Source organism: Eriocheir sinensis, chromosome 8, assembly GCF_024679095.1.
Source record: "Eriocheir sinensis breed Jianghai 21 chromosome 8, ASM2467909v1, whole genome shotgun sequence".
NCBI lineage: Eukaryota > Metazoa > Arthropoda > Malacostraca > Decapoda > Varunidae > Eriocheir > Eriocheir sinensis.
The window spans coordinates 24,460,395-24,472,724 of NC_066516.1; the positions used below are offsets into that span (position 1 = coordinate 24,460,395).

General features: G+C 49.0%; 1 protein-coding gene and 1 long non-coding RNA gene across 4 annotated transcripts in view; one reads left to right on the plus strand and one right to left on the minus strand.

Annotated features, from left to right (window-relative positions):
* Window positions 1–12,330, plus strand: part of LOC126995740 (uncharacterized) — a 298,135-nt gene that overhangs the window by 12,622 nt on the left and 273,183 nt on the right. The window lies entirely within an intron of this gene.
* Window positions 6,527–8,917, minus strand: LOC126995743 (uncharacterized). Of its 3 annotated transcripts, none has more exons than XR_007750674.1 (3): window positions 7,627–8,917; window positions 7,425–7,487; window positions 6,527–7,362 (listed from the first exon to the last, which is right to left on the minus strand). It is a non-coding gene; the product is annotated as an uncharacterized LOC126995743 (long non-coding RNA). The 3 variants fall into 3 exon arrangements; XR_007750673.1 differs by having other exon boundaries at window positions 7,425–7,696; window positions 7,835–8,916; XR_007750675.1 differs by having other exon boundaries at window positions 7,425–7,626; window positions 7,835–8,915.

Here is a 12,330-nt window from a genome sequence, read left to right on the forward strand (position 1 = left end):
TATGTACTCTTAATTAAAAGGCTTTAAACTTAGAGAACATCGTATTGATAGGCGGAGTGAAGGTGGGGAGGAGGAGAGAAGGCGAACCGTCAGACTCGCTCACACAAGCAAGGAAATCCTCTCTCTCTTCGCCCGCGGACGTGTGTGAATCTGCATCAGTTTCCCCTTCGCTGATCACTACAAAGAGGTGAGGATCGGGACAAGACACGGAGCAAAGGTGAGATTAGGAGTGAGGGGCGAGGGGAACAGTGATCACAACAGGAGGCTACTGGCTGAGCGGAGATAGGGTGTGTCTGTGAACTGGGCCACGGAAAGGAAGTGTGAGAAGGGGAGAAGTAGAAGTAGGTAAAGAAAAAGGAGAGAAGGATGAAATAAAAGGAAGAGGAGGAAGAGGAAGGGAGGAGGAGAAGGATATTAATTTTCTTTGTATTTGAGAGAGAGAGAGAGAGAGAGAGAGAGAGAGAGAGAGAGAGAGAGAGAGAGAGAGAGAGAGAGAGAGAGAGAGAGAGAGAGAGAGAGAGAGAGAGAGAGAGAGAGAGAGAGAGAGAGAGAGAGAGAGAGAGAGAGAGAGAGAGAGAGAGAGAGAGAGAGAGAGAGAGAATCGTAATGACAAGAAAAAACAAACGCGAGAGAAAAAAAAGTTACTAAGAAGAAAGGAGAGAGAAAGAAGGCGAGAAGAGGCGATGAAAAGAGCCTTTGTGTGTGGGACGAAGATATTCCCTGCGGATCTTGTTGCAAGGAGGAGGAGGAGGAGGAGAGATAAGAGATGAAAGATAAGAAGGAGTGAAGGTCGAGGTGGCGGCGGCTGGGTAAGAGGAGGAGGAGGTGGAGGAGGAGGAGGTGGAGGAGGAATGAGAGAAGAGGAGAGGTGACGGGTGGAGGTGAGGAGTAATTATATCAGGAGGAGGAGCACTTAAGGGAGAGTAAGACTACACTTTGGGACGACCGGAAATGTGCGACGGAGCAGGAGGACAAGACCGCGAGGGAGAGAGTGGAGAGAGAGAGAGAGAGAAATGTGACATGTGTGGTGCGTAAAAATAGGATAAACAGAAAAAAATGAGAGAGAGAGAGAGAGAGAGAGACAAATGTGCGTAAAAATAGGATAAACAGAAAAAATGAGAGAGAGAGAGAGAGAGAGAGAGAGAATGTGACAAATGTGCGTAAAAATAGGATAAACAGAAAAATGAGAGAGAGAGAGAGAGAATGTGACAAATGTGCGTAAAAATAGGATAAACAGAAAAAAATGAGAGAGAGAGAGAGAGAGAGAGAGAGAGAGAGAGAGAGAGAGAGAGAGAGAGAGAGAGAGAGAGAGAGAGAGAGAGAGAGAGATGGACGTTAATAGCCCATCATTAGCTGCAGTGTTTAAGTTAAGCTTCGAAACAGGTCAGTCAGTCAGTCAGTCGTTGAGTTGGAAATGAAGGGGTTATTCCGAGTGGCAGTTATGTAGTATGAGTGGGTGATTGTGTTGTTGTTGTTGTTGTTGTTGTTAAAGCGCCGGTAGGATTTATTCAGGGGTCTCTTCGACGACCTCCCCTCTTCCCCAACCCGTTAGTGCCGCAGGCGAATTTTCTTTATAGTGGCTGCCGTGGTATATGACTCGTGCCTGGCCCATGCTGCTCCCCGGTGCTTCTCTTGATCAAAGTCGCGGAAGTTAGGGTTGACTGAAGATTTTGGCAGCATATGGGTTATCTTCAGCCACTCTGCCATTGTTTAAGAAATCAGCGTGTTGCAGTGGGACTCGAAATTAGGTCCACGGGCTCACCATACCATACCATCACTTGCCCACCGCCTGTTGTTGTTGTTGTTGGTGGTGGTGGTGGTGGTGGTTTGTGATGTTTGAGAGCCGTCCACCATGGCAGGATGTGCGATAGAAAGACGAAGCTGAGGCCCTTGTGTTAAGTTAGACTAGGTTAGCTTATAATCATTTGGGTAAGTGTAGTCAGTTAGGTTAGGTTAGACCAGTAGATCCCAAAGTGTGCGGTAGAAAAATCTGGCTGGGCGGTAAGGAAAATAAGGGCGGTAGGGGGTCGGCAGGGGGGCATGAGGAGTAATTAATAACATTTTTTGTTTTATAAAATCTGAATAACAAAATCTATGTCTTATTTTTATTTTGCAGCATACCAAGTACCGAGAAAGAGGTGTATGTTCGCATGAGTGTGTGGTTTGTGTGTGTGTGTGTGTGGGGGGCACTAGAAACCCGCCTGGGAGATAAGGGAGCGCCAGCCTGGAAAAGTTTGGGAACCACTGTGTTAGACCGTTCGATTGGTAAGATAGTATAGATTTGTGTTGCCTTCCCGTTCACTGCCACTGTTCCTCTTTCTTAATGCTTCACACTTGCCCCTCCCTCCAATTCTTCCACCTCCCTCGTCATTAATATTTCTCGCCCCTGACTTTTTCCTTCCCCTTCGGTTTCTTCTCAATCTGTTTCTCGGTCCCCGCCATGCACGCAGCCTCACTATCATTTCACTCACGCACGCACGCATGCACGCACGCAAAGATAAGGACTAGCACGCACTTTCTTAACGGAGTCGTAAGAAAAGAATAACTGGAATTTCTCTACAGCGGTATGTCTGGGTCTGTCTGTCTCTGTCTCTGTCCCTGGCTGTCTCTATCTGTTTTTGTGTCCCTCTCTTTGTCTCTCTGTCTCTTTTTGTCCGTCTTTCTCTCCTTCTTTCTCTCTCAGTCTATATATCTGTATTCCTGTTATTCCTGTTCCTCTCTTTCTGCATGTCTCTCTGTCCCTATCTTTCTGCCTGTCTTTCTGCCCCTCTTTCTGTCTATCTTTCTCTCCCTCTCTCTGCCTGTTTTCTCTCCCCCTCTCTCTGTCTGTCTGTCTCTCTCTCCCTTTCTCTTTCTGTCTGTCCTTCTCTCCCTCTCTGTCTGACTCCCCCTCTCTCTCTTTCTGCCTGTCTGTCTCTCCCTATCTCTTCGGCAGACTCTCAGAATTATGATAATGGTCCAGGAAGAATCACACTCACTTTCTCGAAAGGATAAAATCTCCGCGGGAATGACTTGAAAGAGAGAGAGAGAGAACCTCCTCTTGAGAGAGAGAGAGAGAGAGAGAGAGAGAGAGAGAGAGAGAGAGAGAGAGAGAGAGAGAGAGAGAGAGAGAGAGAGAGAGAGAGAGAGAGAGAGAGAGAGAGAGAGAGAGAGAGAGAGAGAGAGAGAGAGAGAGAGAGAGAGAGAGAGAGAGAGAGAGAGAGAGAGAGAGAGAGAGAGAGAGAGAGAGAGAGAGAGAGAGAGAGAAAGAGAGAGAGAGAGCGCATGTGTGTGTGTGTGTGTGTGTGTTTTCTAGTCGTCCCCATCGCCTCCTTTGTAGTCACAGCGGAAATGCCAGGCGCAACACGAGGTCAGAGACATAATTGGCGGTCATCCAGGAATCACAAGTCCCCGGCGCGGCAGCATCCACGCGGGATCAGGCGGGACCGCGAGGGGTCAGGGGTCACCGCTGAACCTTACCAGTATGTTCTGAGAGGAATTTCCCTGAGGGGCTAAGGGTCATATTTTCAAACATTTCTGCGCCCAAGCACACATATTTGACAAGGCTTTTATAGGAGTTGTGGGCATTTCCCGGGGTAGTTTGGCCCTTCTTCTGTACCATGAACCTAAAAAGACACTCATTAGAATCCGAGCGATCTCATTTTTGGCCTTTGGAAATAGTTGATGTGAGGGTTGGAAGCGTCTGACAATACCGACCTCATGAGGCTCTCGCGCCCTTCCCCACGTCCATCCCGCACCCCGCACGCACACCCACCCTGGCACACACTCCATTCACCCACTCTGACTCCGGTCCTTGTGTGGTGCAGGCGTCCCGGGGCTCGTTATCGTCACGGTCATGGCTGCGTGAGGAGTGGTGCCGCTTGACTCCCTCAGCCCAGGAGCCGCGCCTTCCGCCCCGCTGCGCCTGAAGGGTTAAGGGACTGACATGCTTATTGGACAACTCGAAGTGGCTGAAGTTCTGTGAAAGGCAATGACTGCACGGCGGGTAAAGGAGATGAACGCCCTAGTGACAGTCTAGTAAACGTGTCTGTTGCCCTGACCATGTTAATTGTTTTGGTGATTGTCCCTTGCCCTCTGTCTCCTTTCTCTCTCTCTCTCTGCCGGCTTCATTATATATAATTGTTCCATCTTCAAGGTCAGCCACTGTTCATTCAACCGCGGTGACTCACCTTTCGGAAGCTGCTGTCCACGCCTCACTCACTACACGTGACAGCGAGGACAGTTTCATTACTGAACACTTAACACAAATTCAGACTGTTTCTTTTGCCCAACGCTCGGCAGGCTGCTTCACCAGCATCACGATGCGGCAAATAATTATTCCTTTCATCACGAGCGTCGAGGTTCTTTACCTCAACCTTGAAGTCTGTGCCGCCTCGCTGCCTGACACTGGACGAGACAGGGGCGCTAATTAGTGGCATTATGTCGGCCGTCACAATGGTGTTCGGAGAACTGATTTCCTGCTCTAGTTCGGGGCGACATGGAGAGACGGACCTCCGCTTTGACTCTGCCTCGGTATTCATTTGATTGCTCACTTATAAACGAAAGCCTTTAGTTGTAAAGCAAAGTCCTACCTTTTCCACAACGAACGCGGGGCCGCATTCACTGAATACCTCGTTGTAATTTAATGATTAAACATGAATTAATGAAGACGCGTCCATGAAAGCAGGCTTCCCCTCCTTCTCCCTCCTTTGTTTCTCCTCCTTCGCTTGCGGCGCTGTGGCTTCCAAACACTCCTGTTGACGCGAGGCTCGGCAGAAGGCTGCAAGAAATTCTGTAAAATGAAAGAGAAACAAAAAGGTTTTATGGAGGATGCCGATAACCTTGTTGAAGAAAACATTGAGAGAGAGAGAGAGAGAGAGAGAGAGAGAGAGAGAGAGAGAGAGAGAGAGAGAGAGAGAGAGAGAGAGAGAGAGAGAGAGAGAGAGAGAGAGAGAGAGAGAGAGAGAGAGAGAGAGAGAGAGAGAGAGAGAGAGAGAGAGAGAGAGAGAGAGAGAGAGAGAGAGAGAGAGAGAGAGAGAGAGAGAGAGAGAGAGAGAGAGAGAGAGAGAGAGAGAGAGAGAGAGAGAGAGAGAGAGAGAGAGCATCATTAGAGGATATAATCTCCATGGTCTTATTAGTATGTGCGTTACCGGGAGGGAAGAGAGAGAGAGAGAGAGAGAGAGAGAGAGAGAGAGAGAGAGAGAGAGAGAGAGAGAGAGAGAGAGAGAGAGAGAGAGAGAGAGAGTGTGTGTGTGTGTGTGTGTTAGGGGTGAGGGGGGGGGGGGGGGGGCAGATGACAGCGGATCAGGCAGGAACAGGCAGCTCGGCGAATCGATGTGGTTGGAGTGCCAGGCGGGATCAGGCGGCGGCGGTGGGGCGTCTTGTTAGGGCGTGGAGGTCCTTCCGCCCCGCAGCCTCCTCATCCTCCTCCTCCTCCATTCCACGTCCGTCCTTCGTCTTGACACCTCTGCCTCCCTGCTGTCCTCCGCCTGTCACCTCTTCCCTCTTCGTCACCCTCCATCTTCTTTAGCTTCCCATCCTCTCTCTTCCCTTCTATATTTACTCATCGTTTTGTCTTTTTATTGTCTTGCTTTGGATTCTCTTTTGTTTAAGAACATAAGAACGTAAGGAGTCTGCAAGAGGCCGGTTGCCCTATACAAGGCAGCTCCTGTAATCCATAACCCCACCTTACCTCACTATCCATGAATTTATCCAACCTCTTCTTGAATGTATCTATAGTATTGGCACCCACCACATGACTGCTAAGCCTGTTCCATTCATCCACAATCCTATTGGTAAACCAGTTCTTGCCTATGTCTTTGTTGAATCTGAATTTATCTAACTTACAACCATTGCTACGTGTCCTACCTGGTTCTTTTACAACCAAAACCCTAGTGACATCCCCTTAAATATATTAAAGCCCTTCATCCATTTATAGACTTCGATCAGGTCTACTCGCAACCTTCGCCTTTCTAGAGAGTAGATTTAGCTGCTTCAATCTGTCCTCATAAGGCAAGTTTCTCACCCCTTGAATCATTTTTGTCATCCTTCTCTGTACAGATTGTAACATCTTGATACCCATTCTATAGTATAGGGTGACCAGAACTGAGCCGCGTCATTGGGATTAGTGCTAAGTAAAGTTTGAGGACGACCAGCGCTCCTATTGCCTAGTTATTTAAATAATCGGATCAGTCTCTTTTTAGTATTTTGTGTTTTTATCATTCTTTGCTGATGTGTTGATCCTGTCTTCTCATATTACATATCCATTTTTGGTGTTTTATTTACATTTTATCCTTTTTTCCTTCGGCTGTTTTTTATATGATCCATTTTGTGGTGTTCTGTGGTGGTTGGAAGACGTCCCTTCTCGGCCTCGCTGTCTGCCTCTGTAGACATCCACCCAGAGGAACACAAGTAACAGAAAGACGGAGACATTTTAGTAGGCCCAGAATACGTAAGTGCAAGCGCCTGCCGTAGCATAATTCTATCTTTGCTTATTTACCTGATTATACACTATCTGTTGTTATAGATTAATAAGTGACATAAGTGAAATACAATGCTGAACGTTAGATGTTCAGTGAAGTGCTCAGCTGCCCGGTGTAGTGCTCAGAGACACGGGCGTTTTCGAGTGTCATGATTGTGATCCTGGCGGTAAATGTTATTGTTGACATGTTTGACCACATTATATTGTGCGTCTACGAAAAGGGTCATTTCATTCTCCTACCGCCCACGGAGCCCACGGAACGGCGGTATCACTGATGTTGTTTCTATATTTTCCTTATTTTCCTTTTCTTGGTGTTTCATTTCTACGTTATTTTCTGTGCGTTCTTATTACATTATCTTTTCTCCGTTCTTTTTATACCATCCATTTTTTGGTCTTGTTTCAGTCTGGATGATCCATGTGTATCTTATGCTTTTCTCGATGCTGTTCTCCTAACTATCCTTTATTCGGTGTTCCATCTTATATTATCCTTTTTTGTCCGGTTCTAATTTCATATTCTTCTCCTCGTGTGTTCGCTTTTATTATCCTTTTATTTGTTGATTCCCCTTGGTGGATTGTCTACGAAGCCTATAACGAGCCCCACCTCCCCGGTTGGTTGGTCGTGTGTGTGTGTGTGTGTGTGTTTGGTTGGTTTGAATTCGGAGTTTTCCTTCTCCTAGGAGGACTGCCTACCACGGCTAACGACCCCCTCCTGCCCGGGTTTGTGGTCAGAGTTATCCTTCTCCTAGGTGAACTGCCTCGCGGCTAACGATCTCCACCGTCCCGGGTTTGTAATCGGAGTTTGCTCTCCTAGGTGAACTGCTCACGCTAACGACCTCCACCTGCCCGGATTTGTAATCGGAGTTTGCTCTCCTAGGTGAACTGCTTACGCTAACGACCACCACCTGCCGGGTTTGTAATCGGAGTTTGCTCTCCTAGGTGAACTGCTCACGCTAACGACCTCCACCTGCCCGGGTTTGTAATCGGAGTTTGCTCTCCTAGATGAACTGCTCACGCTAACGAGCTCCACCTGCCCGGGTTTGTAATCGGAGTTGTCCCTCTCCTAGGTGAGTTGCCTACCACGGCTAACGAGCTCCACCTGCCCGGGTTTGTTGTTCGGAGTTGCCCCTCTCCTAGGCGAATTGCCTACCACGGCTAACGAGCTCCACCTGCCCGGGTTTGTTGTTCGGAGTTGTCCCTCTCCTAGGCGAATTGCCTACCACGGCTAACGAGCTCCACCTGCCCGGGTTTGTTGTTCGGAGTTGTCCCTCTCCTAGGCGAATTGCCTACCACGGCTAACGAGCTCCACCTGCCCGGGTTTATTGTTCGGAGTTTGCTCTCCTAGGTGTATTGCCTATGACGGCTCACGAGCCCAACCTGCCCGGGTTTATTGTTCGGAGTTTGCTCTCCTAGGTGTATTGCCTATGACGGCTCACGAGCCCAACCTGCCCGGGTTTATTGTTCGGAGTTTGCTCTCCTAGGTGTATTGCCTATGACGGCTCACGAGCCCAACCTGTCCGGGTTTTTTGTTCGGAGTTTGCTCTCCTAGGTGTATTGCCTATGACGGCTACCGAGTCCAACCTGCCCGGGTTTATTGTTCGGAGTTTGCTCTCCTAGGCAGATTGCCTACCACGGCTAACGAGCTCCACCTGCCCGGGTTTGTGGTCAGAGTTTTCCTTCTCCTAGGTGAACTGCTTTCGCTAACGAGCTCCACCTGCCCGGGTTTGTAATCGGAGTTTGCTCTCCTAGGTGAACTGCTCACGCTAACGACCTCCACCTGCCCGGGTTTGTGATCGGAGTTTGCTCTCCTAGGTGAACTGCTCACGCTAACGACCTCCACCTGCCCGGGTTTATTGTTCGGAGTTTTCTCTCCTAGGCGAATTGCCTACCACGGCTAACGAGCCTCACCTGCCCGGGTATATTGTTCGGAGTTTGCTCTCCTAGATGGACTGCCTACCACGGCTAACGAGCCCCATCTACCCGTGCAGATCTCCGGTAACTCCGCGGACGCCCCTGGGAACACCAAGGCTTCCCTCGGGGAGCCCTCCAGCACTGCCACGCTCGCCAGAGAGACCTTGGGCTCGCTGGCGCTCCTTATCCCCGCCGAGGCTCGCGGAGGATGAATGCAAGAACTCGCTTCTTAAAACTACCACACTGGATTATGAAAATAATCGTAACTACTGTGAATGCGCTGCTCACCGCGTTTATCGTTTCTGGGATGGAAAGTCGAAGGGCCTCGGGAACGCGCACAGAACATCCGAAAACTTCCTGTGTTTCCCTCTTTCTTTCTTACTTCTCATATTTCTTTTTTATTATATGTTCCTTATCTTTAGTCGTCTGTTTTACTATTCATTTACTTATTATTTCGCTCTTATTATAAAGATAATTGAGTAGAAAATGTCCGGAGGGGGAAATGTCCAGAAGGGAATATGTCCAGGGCGGGAACATGTTCGGCGCCCACTGCTACTACTGCCATTACTTCTACTACTACTACTACTACTACTACCACTGCTGCTACGACTACTACTACTACTACTACTACTACTACTACTATACTACTGGAGAAGAAAAGGATGTAAATCTCTCTCTCTCTCTCTCTCTCTCTCTCTCTCTCTCTCTCTCTCTCTCTCTCTCTCTCTCTCTCTCTCTCTCTCACACACACACACACACACACACACACACACACACACACACACACACACACGTAGGGAGTGTAATGTGTACGTAGTGTGTATACAGGAGTGTGTGTAATTCACCACGGCCTGATCACATGTTGGACCCTCCCGAGATGAGCAAGTGCTCTTTATCGTCGATCTCTGGGTACTGCCAGGACCTCACACACCACACACCCCATCCTCCTTGCTTAAAGGGGGGCAGTAGGTAACCACTCCTAGTCAACAGAAAGAATCCGGCCTGAGCGGGCTCGAACCGCCGCCCTGTCAGACCGTGAAGCCTGGCAGCGCAGTGCTCTACCACATGCGTCACGGAGTGGTGTGTGTGTGTGTGTGTGTGTGTGTGTGTGTGTGAGAGAGAGAGAGAGAGAGAGAGAGAGAGAGAGAGAGAGAGAGAGAGAGATTATTATGATGTTGCTGATCCTCCTATATCTTGTAACCGGAGGGGAGGAAAGGAGAAAGAAGAATCACGTGACAGAGAAAAAAAAATCATGAGTTATAGCAAGGCGAGACACCGCGGGAGGAAAAGGAGGAGGAGGAGGAGGAGGAGGAGAAGGAAGAGAAAAGAAGAAGAAGAAGAAAAAAAAGAAGAAGAATGATATAATAACATAGAAAACGAGTGAGGAATAAGACAAGAAAAACAAAATGCAGGAACGAAAACAATTAAAAAAGGAAGAAGAAATCCTGGGAAGAAATAAGTGAAAGATTAATAGAAGAGCGGAGAGGGGAGGAGGGAAGGAGGAGGGAGGAAATGAATGCTGTATTATCCTTAAAGACGAGATACAGGAACGGAGACGATTCGTAATTACTGGGAAGGGAAGGAGGGAGGGAAGGAGAGGAAAGGGGTGGTTGGTGGAGTTAGGGAAAAGAAAGGGAAATGGAGGTGGAAGAAAGGAGAAAAGAGGGAGGGAAGGTGGAATGGATGGAGGAAAGGAGAGGAGGAGGAAGAATTAGCTGTAGTTAGTGTGGAGTTGAGGAAGGAATGGAGGGAGAGGTGGAGAGGTGGAGAAAGGAAGGTTGGGAGGTTTTAAGGAAGGAAGAAAGGCAGGGTGGAAGGAATGGAGGAAAGGAGAGAGGGAGGAAGAATTCGTGGTGGTTGCTGGAGTAGAGGAAGGAATGGAGGGAGAGGTGGAGAGGTGGAGAAAGGAAGGTTGGGAGGTTTTAAGAAAGGAATGAAGGAAATGAGAGAAGAAATTTAGAAGAGTTGAAGAGGAAGGGAGGTAGCAATGGATGGAGGAAGGATGAATGAATGGAAGAAAGAAGAAAGAGTTGCTGGAGGGAGAGTAAGAGGAATTGAGGAAGGATAAGTTGAAGGAAAGGAGAGAGGAAGTAAACAGATGCCAAGAGAAGGGAGAAGAAAGGTGGAAGAGAGAGGTGGAGACGTGAGGAAAGGAGGAAGAAATATGAAGCGTTGAAGGGGTAAAGGGTAACCTGAGGAAATACTGAGGAAGAAATAAAGGGAAAGAGAAAGAGGGAGAAAAAAAGTGGATATTACGTGATGGAGGGAAGTGGAGAGAGGGAGAGAAAAAGAAGGAAGGGAGGAATGGATGGAGGAGCTGACCTTCCTTCCTCATGCGTTCCCTCACTTCCTCTTTTCTCCTTCAGCTCTTTTTCTGCTCCTTCCTCCCTCCTTCATCTCTTCCTGGTCCCTCCCTTCTTTCTTTCCTTCCTGCATTTTCCGGCCGCTTTTCTCCTGTTCTCTCTCTCTCTCTCTCTCTCTCTCTCTCTCTCTCTCTCTCTCTCTCTCTCTCTCTCTCTCTCTCTCTTCAGTTATCGTCCTTCGCCTCCAAATTCTTCCTTCCCTCACTTCGTTCCTTTTCTATCTTTGATTTCCTCCTCCTCCCTTCCGTTTCGCTTCTTTCTTCTCCTTAACATCGTTCTCGGAATCCCTGGAGAGCAATATCATCTCCTTACGAACAGTGTAGAAGTTATGCAGCGGCTCCCGAGAATTTGATGGTGATGCACAGAGAGAGAGAGAGAGAGAGAGAGAGAGAGAGCAGATAACAGTCAGACTAATGCATTTCCGGCTCCAAACACTCGGCAAACTTGGAATAGTGTTCATCGTTTTGCCTCCAGCGTCGTCACGAGGCACGGACAGCGCTCTCATGTAACCCTTCCAGACAAGGATAACCTAAGTTATTGAGCCTGATGAACGGCCATCTCTCTCTCTCTCTCTCTCTCTCTCTCTCTCTCTCTCTCGTGACCCCAAGGCCAGACAGAAGCTTCCCACAGGCCGTGGGCGGCCTTGCAAATGTCACACGCATGCTGCCTCTGGCGCTCCGACGTGGGTTGTTGTGTCTGGCCCAGAGTGCTTGTCTGATCCTGCAGGTGCAGGCTTGTGCGTGTGGAAGAGGGTGCATTAGGTATCCGCGTGTGCATATAATTCACTCGAGGCCATGCGTGCGCATCAAGGTCAGTAGATCTTGGTTCATATTATGCTGCTCGTGTCCACAGACGCGTACATGCAGGCATTTATAACCGGCCCGGCCCGCGGCCACGGCAAGGCGCCGTGCAGCGAGCCGCCACGTCGCCGCTGGAGGCCTCGTCCTCGCCAGGAGCCTCGAAGTCTCGCCGGATCACCTGCTGTCCTGGCTGGGGAGCAAGATTGGTGGAGGGCTGTGAACCGTGCTGTAGCCGTGTGTGTATGTGTGTATGTGTGTGTGTAAACTATATTTAAGTTAAATGGCAACTTTTCATTATTGTACCGTTTTCTTTACCTCTCCACATCGCCATTCACTACCACACCACCATCACTAAAACCTAAGCCTTCGATAACGTCAGCCTCTTCATTGGTCTGCTGAGGCCGTCATGACTACACACTCACAAGGACGAGGGTTTCTGCATGACACTGGACACCCCTTTTGAGTCGGCCTCCCCCCCCCCCCCCCTTACACACACACACACACACACACACCCTCCCCGCCCAAACATGGATCGAACCTTATAAAACCTTGCCGGACGTTCCTCGTAAGTCTGCTTTGGCTGGACAACGCATTCTACTCATCTGCTCGTCCATTGCTGCGCCGCCTAATCGGTCGTTGTCCTTCGCTAATACTGATCGAGCCTGAAAATGCAACGTCAACCCAGTCCTGCTTCCCGCCTGAGAGAGAGAGAGAGAGAGAGAGAGAGAGAGAGAGAGAGAGAGAGAGAGAGAGAGAGACCTGCATAGCCACCCCTCTCACACAACGCAGCTTTACAGGC